The sequence below is a fragment of the Nelumbo lutea genome, chromosome 1, assembly GCF_056320005.1.
Source record: "Nelumbo lutea isolate HS-2025 chromosome 1, American lotus-T2T, whole genome shotgun sequence".
Taxonomy (NCBI): Eukaryota; Viridiplantae; Streptophyta; class Magnoliopsida; order Proteales; family Nelumbonaceae; genus Nelumbo; species Nelumbo lutea.
In genome coordinates this window covers 213,153,861-213,163,497 of record NC_142684.1, presented here as the reverse complement: position 1 = coordinate 213,163,497, position 9,637 = coordinate 213,153,861, and positions in this window count along the sequence as shown.

Below are 9,637 nucleotides of genomic sequence, written 5' to 3'. Positions count from 1 at the left end.
CCCTTGTGGCAACAAAATTCCTCATGGCGAATAAATTAATATTGTAACATACTTCTTTTTAATTTTTTGGAATACAGTAGATTATTGAATATATCGCAACATAACGTACATTTTATTGTCATCGGTGTTTTTATTTCTAATTGCGGCACATGTCATAACTCAAGAAAAAATTAAAAATGAATGATGATAACATGAAAATGGAAATGAAAAAATAAAAAAATATGATAATGAGAATTTGATAACAGGTCATTCACCACCTTTTAAGTGTGTAGCAGTATATCTAAAAATCTCACAACCTTTGATGATCTCCCTATTGTGTTAAAACTTCCCATCATCCGCTAAGAAGTACAAAGGAAAATAACAACTCAAGACATCATATTAATTATGCATTATTATCTTGATGGATACAGTCACGCACTTGAATGCATAACACTTTGCACTACTGTTGGATTTATCAAGTGTTTTGTTGAAGTTTTTGAGCACAAACTACCCCTGCATGGAAGGATGTCTCTCACCTATTAAAAGAGTAGTTACACTATATCAACCACAAGACCTCTGTCAAGTTTTCAAAATTTTTCACCAAATATTTTAAATTACTTTCTAGAGAATATCTATATTTGTGTTATGATTGTGCATTACAATAAGCTTAAGTATTTCGTTCTTGAATCATTTTCGATTTTATGTTTTGCTTAGTTTTTAATGCCTTCCTTTACGACAAATGTATCCTAATTCTAAAGGTTCTTGATACTTAGGAGATGTTACTTTGCCAATAATAAAATGGCCTGAACATGATGAAACGATGCTATCGTTATCCTAAAGCATCCACAACCCAGATTCCCTTGATTCAAACACATCCGAACTGATCAAACCATACCATTAAACTCCAGATAAATCAAAACGCCTGCCCATAAAGTCTCAACCCCAGATTCCCCTATTTGTTCTTCAATCAAACCAAGATTTCATTCTATAACATCCCATTTACCCAAATTTTTATGATCTTAACCTCCTGAATCGATCAGACACTATCTTTAGACTCCGGACACACCAAAGCACCTGTCCATAAAAATTATAATCCAAAGTTTCCCTATTTACCCTCTCATTAAACAAAGGTTCCATTTCGACCCCGCTCATACCTATAACCCATATCCACTTGATCCAAACACATCTAAATCATTCAAACATTGTCAATCACCCTAGAATGCTAGAAAACCCCTACATATAAAATTTCATCCCAAAACACCTTCATTTATCCTCAATCGTATGAAGATTCTGTTTTAAAGCTCTAAATTGATTGAATTACTCCCTTTTACACTCTGTTCGATCCAGACCCAGTTGGGTCAATCAAACCATTATGATCACATTAGATTATTCAAAAACCCTACCCTATGAAGTTTCAGCCAAAAATACCCTCATTTACCCTTCACTCTAAAAAGATTCCATTTTGGTTAATCTCGTTAGCCTAGACATACGAAACCCTTTTCAGCGATCAAACCCATTTCAACCCTCTACGTTTTAACCCAGACTTCATCATTGAACTAGAGCCCTGGTTTGACCCCCTAGACCCGATTTAGCCCAATCTTTCAAAAAATCCCAAAAATTATAAAACTGCCCTTACTCCCATTATAAAATAAAAACTTAACCTAATTCGCAAGGGGGGGAACTATTCATCTTCTCCCTCCGAAGAATAGAGCCAATGGTAACCCTCCTTCAAGCTCCCCTATCTCCCTCTATTTCTCAACTTTTCCTCCATTTTCATTTTCTTTACTTTTCTTCTTTCCCTTCTTTTCTAACCTTCGACTAGCCTTGTTCATCGCCCTCTATACGAGAACACAAAACCTCCAATGGCAGTTGATGAAGGAATATTTGGTCCGACCTCACAGTTATGCGACACGTGGCAGAAACAACAACTCGGCAAAAGGGCCAAGCCTAAGGCGTGAAGGGGACACCAGTGGAACAAACTCCCTACAGGGGGCCTGAACTCACCCTTGGCCCAAAACTAGAGTAATCCAAACTGGCCAACCTTGTAATAGCTCGGGATATACCTCGCCGAACTGGCCAACCTTGTGACAGTTTGGATACACCTCGCCGAACTGACCTGCCCTATAGATACCTCCGAACTCAAGACTTCGCCTCGCTCACCACTCCGCATCACCTTCTGGGCACCAAAACCAAACAAGTCGTACCATGCCTGACACTGAGGAAGTCCGTGCCCGAGGGCACCGCACCTGATTGACAAGGGATCTTATGCTTGGCGGCCGCACTCTAAACGGCCACCTGCCACTACCACTGACACCGCCATCTCCAGTTAGAGAGACGGTTAGGCAGTGACGGTTCTGTCCCAGCAGAAAGGACGATGGTGGAATTGACAAGCGCAAGGGTAATCATACCCGACCTGACAAGGGCCTCGGAGCGAGTGCGCGAAGTGACTATAAGAGCCCCCTGCCCCCCAACAAAGAAGGTATGCAAAATTTGTGCTATCTGGTATTATCTTGCTTTTGAAGGATTCTAACTTGAGCTTCGGAGCCGCTACACTGGGTTCCCCCCCGGAGCTTCCTCATCTCCTCCGTTTCAGGTTCCTTGCTACCCCGTTCAGAAGCAAGGTCGTGGACAGCTAAGATCGGCCGAATCACGCTTCATCAATTGGCATCGTCTGTGGGAACGCTTCAAAAAGCCTCCCTCTAAACTTCCATAACCCCTTTTCTTCAAAAAGCCTTACACTCATGGCCTCCTCCAGCAACGCCGGACGTGGTACGGAGACAAACACCACCGGGGAACAACTTCAAGTCCCCGTGGTGTGCGTTGGATAGTTCACCATCCCCCTTTCGGTGGATGGGATCCCCAGCTTGAACGCGCCACAAGTAGTGGTGCCCGTAAACCTTCCTACCACAAGCATCCCCTTTCCTCCCCCTATTGAGACAACCTTTACTATACTGACTGTCGTCCCCCTGGCAGCCAACCAAAACCGGTTGGATGACCTGATGCAGTGCAAGCCCAAATGCAACAGTTCTAGTAGCACCAGCTTCACCAGCACCAAGTACTGCACAACATCTCCCAGTATCACTATCAACAGCAGTTCCCCCAACTGCCACTGAACCAACCACTACTTCCACCTCGCCACCCCACTCCGAGACCGGTCAAGGCCTCCCCGCAGGATGGACGCCCCCACTAGGCGAAGGCCTCCCGGCCCCAGAACCCCCCTAACATCCAGGCCTCGTCCCCAGGCCAAAGAGAGAAAAATATCATCCCCGCCTCACAACTCGCAGGCAGGTCGGGAACCTCGCCCGCGAGGTCGGCACCCAGGCGCTCCAAGCCCGAGTTCCCGCTCACAGAAAACCGATTCGGTGCCCTAGCGGCAGACTACCAGCATTTTGGCCCATCGAGCTCGGTAACACGGAGGCCAGCAGCGCCAGTACAAGGCCCACTCAACAACGAAGGCGCCAGCGAAGTCACTAAACCACCACCCGTGTCTTGTCAGAACTCAGAGGCAAAGAGACGAGCTCAGACGAGGTAGGAGCTGCCCCGATTCTCTCAGTTCCTTCCCCCCTCGCATCAGAACTCCTGGTGGTCGCCTTACCCAGAAATTTCAAGCTCCCACCTCTAGACAAGTACGACAGGTCCTTCGACCCCAACGACCATGTTGACGCCTTTCAGTCCCAAATGCACCTCGCCAGGGCCAACGAATCATGCATGTGCGTGGCCTTTACCACCACCCTCAGGGGGGTAGCCCGCACTTGGTACAGGAACCTGGCCCCCGGGTCGATAAAGTGCTGGGCCCAGTTCGTACAGGTCTTCACCACACACTTTGTCACCAGCCAACGGTGCCCCAGAACAGATGAAAGCATCTTCGAAGTAGTCCAAAGGGAAGGAGAATCCATCCATGGCTACATCAAGTGATTCAACGAAGCATGCTTGCAGATACCGCATTTGGACCCCGCAATGCAGCTCGCGGCGGCAAAAAGAGGGGTGACGCACAAAGAATTCAAATGGCACATGGTGGCTAACTAGCCCGCAACCGTGGCCGAATTCCTCAAGCTCGCGGATAAGTTCATGAGGACAGAGGAAGAAATCAACCAATGAACCGAAGGCGGGAACGAGAAAAGAAAGAGGAAAGGCGAGCTCTCCAACCCGGTCGACAGAAAAAACCCGGCCCGGGAGCCGAAGCCGAACCAGTCGTTCCGAGCTCCCCTAGCAGTTCGGACGGATTACACGCCGTTAAACACAAGGCGGACCGAGATCTTAATGACGATCAAAGATGCCCCGTACGTGAAGTGGCCACCTCGCCTAAAGGGAAATCCGAACGAGAGAAATAAGAATTTGTATTGTAGTTTCCATAGAGACCATGGTCACAGTACCGAGCAGTGTAATAACCTCCGAGACGAGATAGAGGGGCTCATCCCTCGCGGATACTTGAGAAACTTTGTACAGCACAACAATAATAACAATAAGGCAGGTCGGCAAGGGGAGCACGAAAAGGATGCCCCCGAGTCTAGCAGCAGACCTGCCGAACCATTGCAGCGACAACCTCCGGATGAGAGGCCAGTTCGGGGAACCATCCATGTAATTGTGGGAGGTTCGGTGGTAGCGGGGTGTACCTCGGCAGTGGCCCGGACTTCAGTTCGCGAAGCGGCCCTCGAAGAATGGAACCCCCATGATGACGCACTTGTCATTAAACTAAGGATCAGCGACTTCGAGGTCAGACGCGTACTCGTAGATTCGGGCAGCTCAGTGGACATCCTCTTTAAATCAGCATTTGATCAGCTACAGTTATAGAGGAGCGAGCTGAAGCCCGTGAACACTTCCCTGGTGGGTTTCAGCGGAGAGGAAGTCAGGCCCCTCGGAAAAATAACAGTACCTATGGAAGTCGGCACATGGCCTTGTGCGGTCAGACTCAACCATGATTTCCTGGTGGTCGCGACCCCCTCCCCTTACAATGCCATAATAGGGCGGCCGATCACGCATATCCTATGGGCAGTGGTCTCCACCTACTATTTGGCCATGAAGTTCCCTACGGACTTCGGTGTGGGGGTAGCGCGGGGCGACCAGCTCGAGTCCCGCAAGTGTTATGTTGCCGCCCTGAAGGGAAAAACCAAGGCGGCCGACGCCCTCGAACTGGATCGGCCTGCGGAGCAAGGTGAGGAATGAGCTTCACCCACGGAGGAAACGGTCACAATCCCGACTTCGGCTATGGACCCAGCTCGCACACTTCAGATCGGAGCTTCCATCGAGGAACCCCTACGAACCGAACTGGTGAGTTTTTTACTTCAAAATTTAGATATTTTCGTCTGGTCCATGGCTGACATGCCCGGCATTAGCCCCGGCCTGATAACTCACAAAATTAATACTGACCCTGTAGTCAGACCCGTTAGACAGAAGAAATGCAACTTAGCTCCAGAGCGCTGGAGGGCGGTCGACGAGGAGGTCGAGAAGCTCCTCGCAGCAAACTTCATAAGGGAAATCCATTACCCGAGCTGGGTGGCCAACCCGGTGTTGGTAAAAAAGGCAAACGTCAAGTGGCGCATGTGCGTTGACAACACCGACCTGAACCGAGCTTGCCCGAAAGATTGCTTCCCCCTCCCCAGAATTGACCGCCTAGTGGACGCGACCTCGGGAAATGAGTTGCTAAGCTTCCTGGACGCCTACTCGGGCTACAACCAAATCCGGATGGACCCATCCGATGAGGAAAAAACTAGCTTCATAACCAAGTTCGGCCTATATTGCTACAAGGTCATGCCCTTCGGACTAAAAAATGTCGAGTCGACTTTCCAAAGACTTGTAAATAGGCTGTTTCGGCCCCTGATTGGCAAGAAGATAGAGTGCTATGTAGTCGACATGGTCGTCAAGACTCAGTTTTCACAAGAATTAATACAAGACTTAGATTCTGTCTTACAAATCCTGCGTCAGTTTAGCATGAAATTGAACCCCAACAAATGTGTCTTCGGCGTCACCTCGGGCAAATTTCTAGGGTACATTGTCAATCGGCGCGGTATTGAGGCCAACCCGGACAAGATAAAAGCCATTCTAGGTATCAGACCACCTCAGAAACTAAAAGAGGTTCAGAGGCTAAACGGTCGCATACCTGCTCTAAGCCACTTCATGTCCAAATCGGCAGACCGCTGCCTACCTTTCTTAAAAGCAATCAAAGGCAAAGGGTTCGAGTAGACCCAGGACTGTCAGCTCGCGTTTGACAAGCTAAAAGGTTACCTCGCTAGTGTGCCAACCTTAGCCCGGCTCGAGGAGGGCGAGGTCTTAGAACTGTACCTCTCAGCAAGCGACGAGGTGGTCAATTCGGTACTAATAAAAGAAACAGACCGGGTCCAGCGACCCATCTTTTATGTTAGTAAAATTTTGCAGGGAGCAGAGACAAGGTACCCGCAGATAGAAAAGCTAGTATACGCCCTAGTGACAGCAGCTCGGAAACTCCGCCCATACTTCCAGGCTCACACCATCATCGTCCTGACTGACAAACCTCTGAGACAAGTTTTACTCAAACCCGAGGTTTTCGGTCGACTGACGAAATGGGCCATCGAACTCAGCGAGTACGACCTCCAGTACAAACCAAGAACCGCTATTAAGGCCCAAGCTTTGGCAGATTTTATCGCCGAGTGCACTTTCAGCCATGAAACCCCATAGGTCGAGCCCGAGGTCCCTAGTTCAGGCGAACCCGGAGCTCCCGACCCAATAGAGTCCGAACCCCGTGAAGTAGCAGCTAGTGTGGCATCTCTCCTGGTCAGGCGAAATGCGAATCGAGATGAGGAGCCCTGGATCCTTCACGTGGATTGTTCCTCGAACCGGCAAGGCAGCGGAGCTGGAATAGTCTTGTGCGGACCGGGCGGCACAAAATTAGAATATGCACTATGCTTTGAATTCGCGGCATCCAACAACGAGGCAGAGTACGAAGCACTGATAGTTGGGCTAGACCTAGCGCGAAAGGTAAAGGCAAAACACTTGGTCATCTGCAGCGATTCCCAGCTCATGGTCAAACAAGATATAGGCGAGTATGAAGCACGCGAGCTCTCCATGATCGCATATTTGGCCAAAGTAAAAGAAGCCCTGCTCAACTTTCAGTCACATTTCATCAGGCAAATCCCGAGGTCATAGAACACTGAGGCCGACGCTCTGTCCCGGTTAGCCAGCACAAGTCATAACGACATGAGAACTATTTACATAGAGGACTTACCTCGGCCTAGTATTCTCGGGGGGACAGAGGAGGTCACTCCCATCTTGGAAGCAGAACGCAATACCGACGGTCGTACACGCTCCCCTACTTGCGTTGCCTGCGACTTGCCGAAGCCAAGTTCGTACTCCGCGACACTCATGAAGGCCTGTGCGGCGGACACTTGGGGGGCAGAGCACTCGCCCAAAAAGCAATTCGACAAGGATACTACTGGCCAACGATGAAGGCATAAGCTGTCGAGCTCGTCAGAAAATGCGACAAGTGTCAGAAGCACGCCAATATCTACCATCAACCTACCTCCGAACTCAAATACCTCGCCAGCCCGTGGCACTTTGCACAATGGGGCATCGACCTCCTGGGGCCATTCCCACCAGCAACAAGTGGAAGAAAATTCCTAGTTGTTGCAGTAGATTACTTTACGAAGTGGATAGAAGTTGAACCTCTGGCAATTGTTACGGCCCGAAACATACAGAACTTCTTTTGGAAGAACATAGTATGTCGCTTCGGGTTACCTCGGGTACTAATCTCCGACAACGGCAAGCAGTTCGAGGATATCAAGTTCCAAGAATGATGCCTGAACATGGGGATTCGGCAAAACTTCACATTAGTCGCGCACCCGCAGGCAAACGGTCAGACGGAAGTAATGAACAGAGCCATCCTGCGCGAACTGAAAGCACGTCTGGATCAAGCTAAGGGATTGTGGGCCGAAGAGCTACCAAGTGTCTTATGGGCTCACCGAACTACAGAAAAAACCACCACGGGAGAAACCCCCTTCAACCTCACCTACGGCACTGAAGCAGTGATCCCGGCGGAAATCGAAGTACCAACATTGCGACTAGAAACATACGACGATCAGACAAACGGAGACGAGTTACGTACCAACCTTGACCTATTGGATGAGGTAAGGGACCTCGCGCACATCCGAACAGCGGCATACCAGCAGCAGGTAGCTCGCTACTACAATACCAGAGTAAAGCAACGAAGCTTCCGAGTCGGCGATCTGGTCCTTCGTAAGATTATGGTGCCCGAACCCGGCGTAGGCAAACTTGGACCAAACTAGGAAGGGCCCTATAAAGTAAAAAGAGCACTCGGGGGGGGGGGGGGGCATACGAACTCGAAACCTTGGAAGGCAAACAAATACCTCGAGCGTGGAACATTGTGAACTTAAGGCGATACTACCTATAAACCGCCAAACGAAGTGGACGAAATCAAGTCCTATGTGCCACGATGCAAAGCCAAGAAGAACCTCGGCGTAAACAAGCAAAAAAGTTGAGCATATTATCAGCTTGGCAAAAAATCAGTTCGCTGCAAAAAGCCTTCGTGGCAAAACAGGTCGCGGAAGTATAATAGCCCGGGCAAGAAAGTGGCATATTCAGTTCGACAAAGAATCAGTTCGGGGAAAATGAACACTTGGGCAAAAAGATTATCTATTCCGTTGCAAGAAATGAAAGGATGAGAGATCCATCCCATGGACGCCCAAAGGTTGCGGAATAAGGGGCGAATTTCAAAAATTTTTCTCTCCCTTCAACTGGGAATCACATTCCCTATTTAGAAAATCATATTTTCAATGATCAATTTTGAACCTTAATCTGATCCAGATCTGAAGCAAAAGGAATGGGAGAGAATAATACCTGATACGGAGAAGTAATATCTCCCAACGAAGGTGTTCACGCCCAAGGATGGATCCAAAGACTGCTCCCACTGAATATGGAGCAGTGCAGGATGGAGCAAAATCAACAGTGTTCTTCCCCAAGAACTCTGTCCTTCGCGAGAAACAGTAGGATGGAACGTGAGCACAGCTTCCTTTTCAATCCTTTCTCAAAAAACTGATGTCAAGATCCAATCTTGACTTCTCCCACTGCTGGAGATCGAACTGGCAAGCAGGGCGGCAATAGCAGGGAGGCGGCAAGAGAGTATTCGCAGGGTGCAGAATTCTCTCTTCTTGATTTCAGCACTAAAGAGGATCTGATGTGTTTCTTATTCTCTCTCAAGGCTACTGCCCCCTCCTTCTTTTTGTTAACTTGAAAAGATCAGCTCCTAATCCCACTAGGAGGTGCTTATCCAAACCATATTTGGATCAACCTTCTCTTCTAGTGATAAGGATAAACCCTTATCTTATCTGCAGATTATATTAGCTTTATCCTAATCCCATTAGGAGGTTTCTAGATCTGAATCACATTCAGATCTGGACTCTCTGAGTGGATAGGGTAAAGACCCTATCCTATCTACTAATCTATCTCAGAATTCGCCCATTTAATTAACTAAATAAATAGCCCAGTTCGAAATGGGCTTCAGGCCCATCAAGCTTATGTGCTCACTTAACCTTCCTAACTGCTGCCCAGTAGGGCTTGCCTGTATGGCATGGGACCCAAGCATTGATCTACACATCAGCCACATGGGTTCGGCCCAGCCTTTGTTACAAGGCCTGGTCGAATACACTATTAAGACAGTGCACCCCCTGAA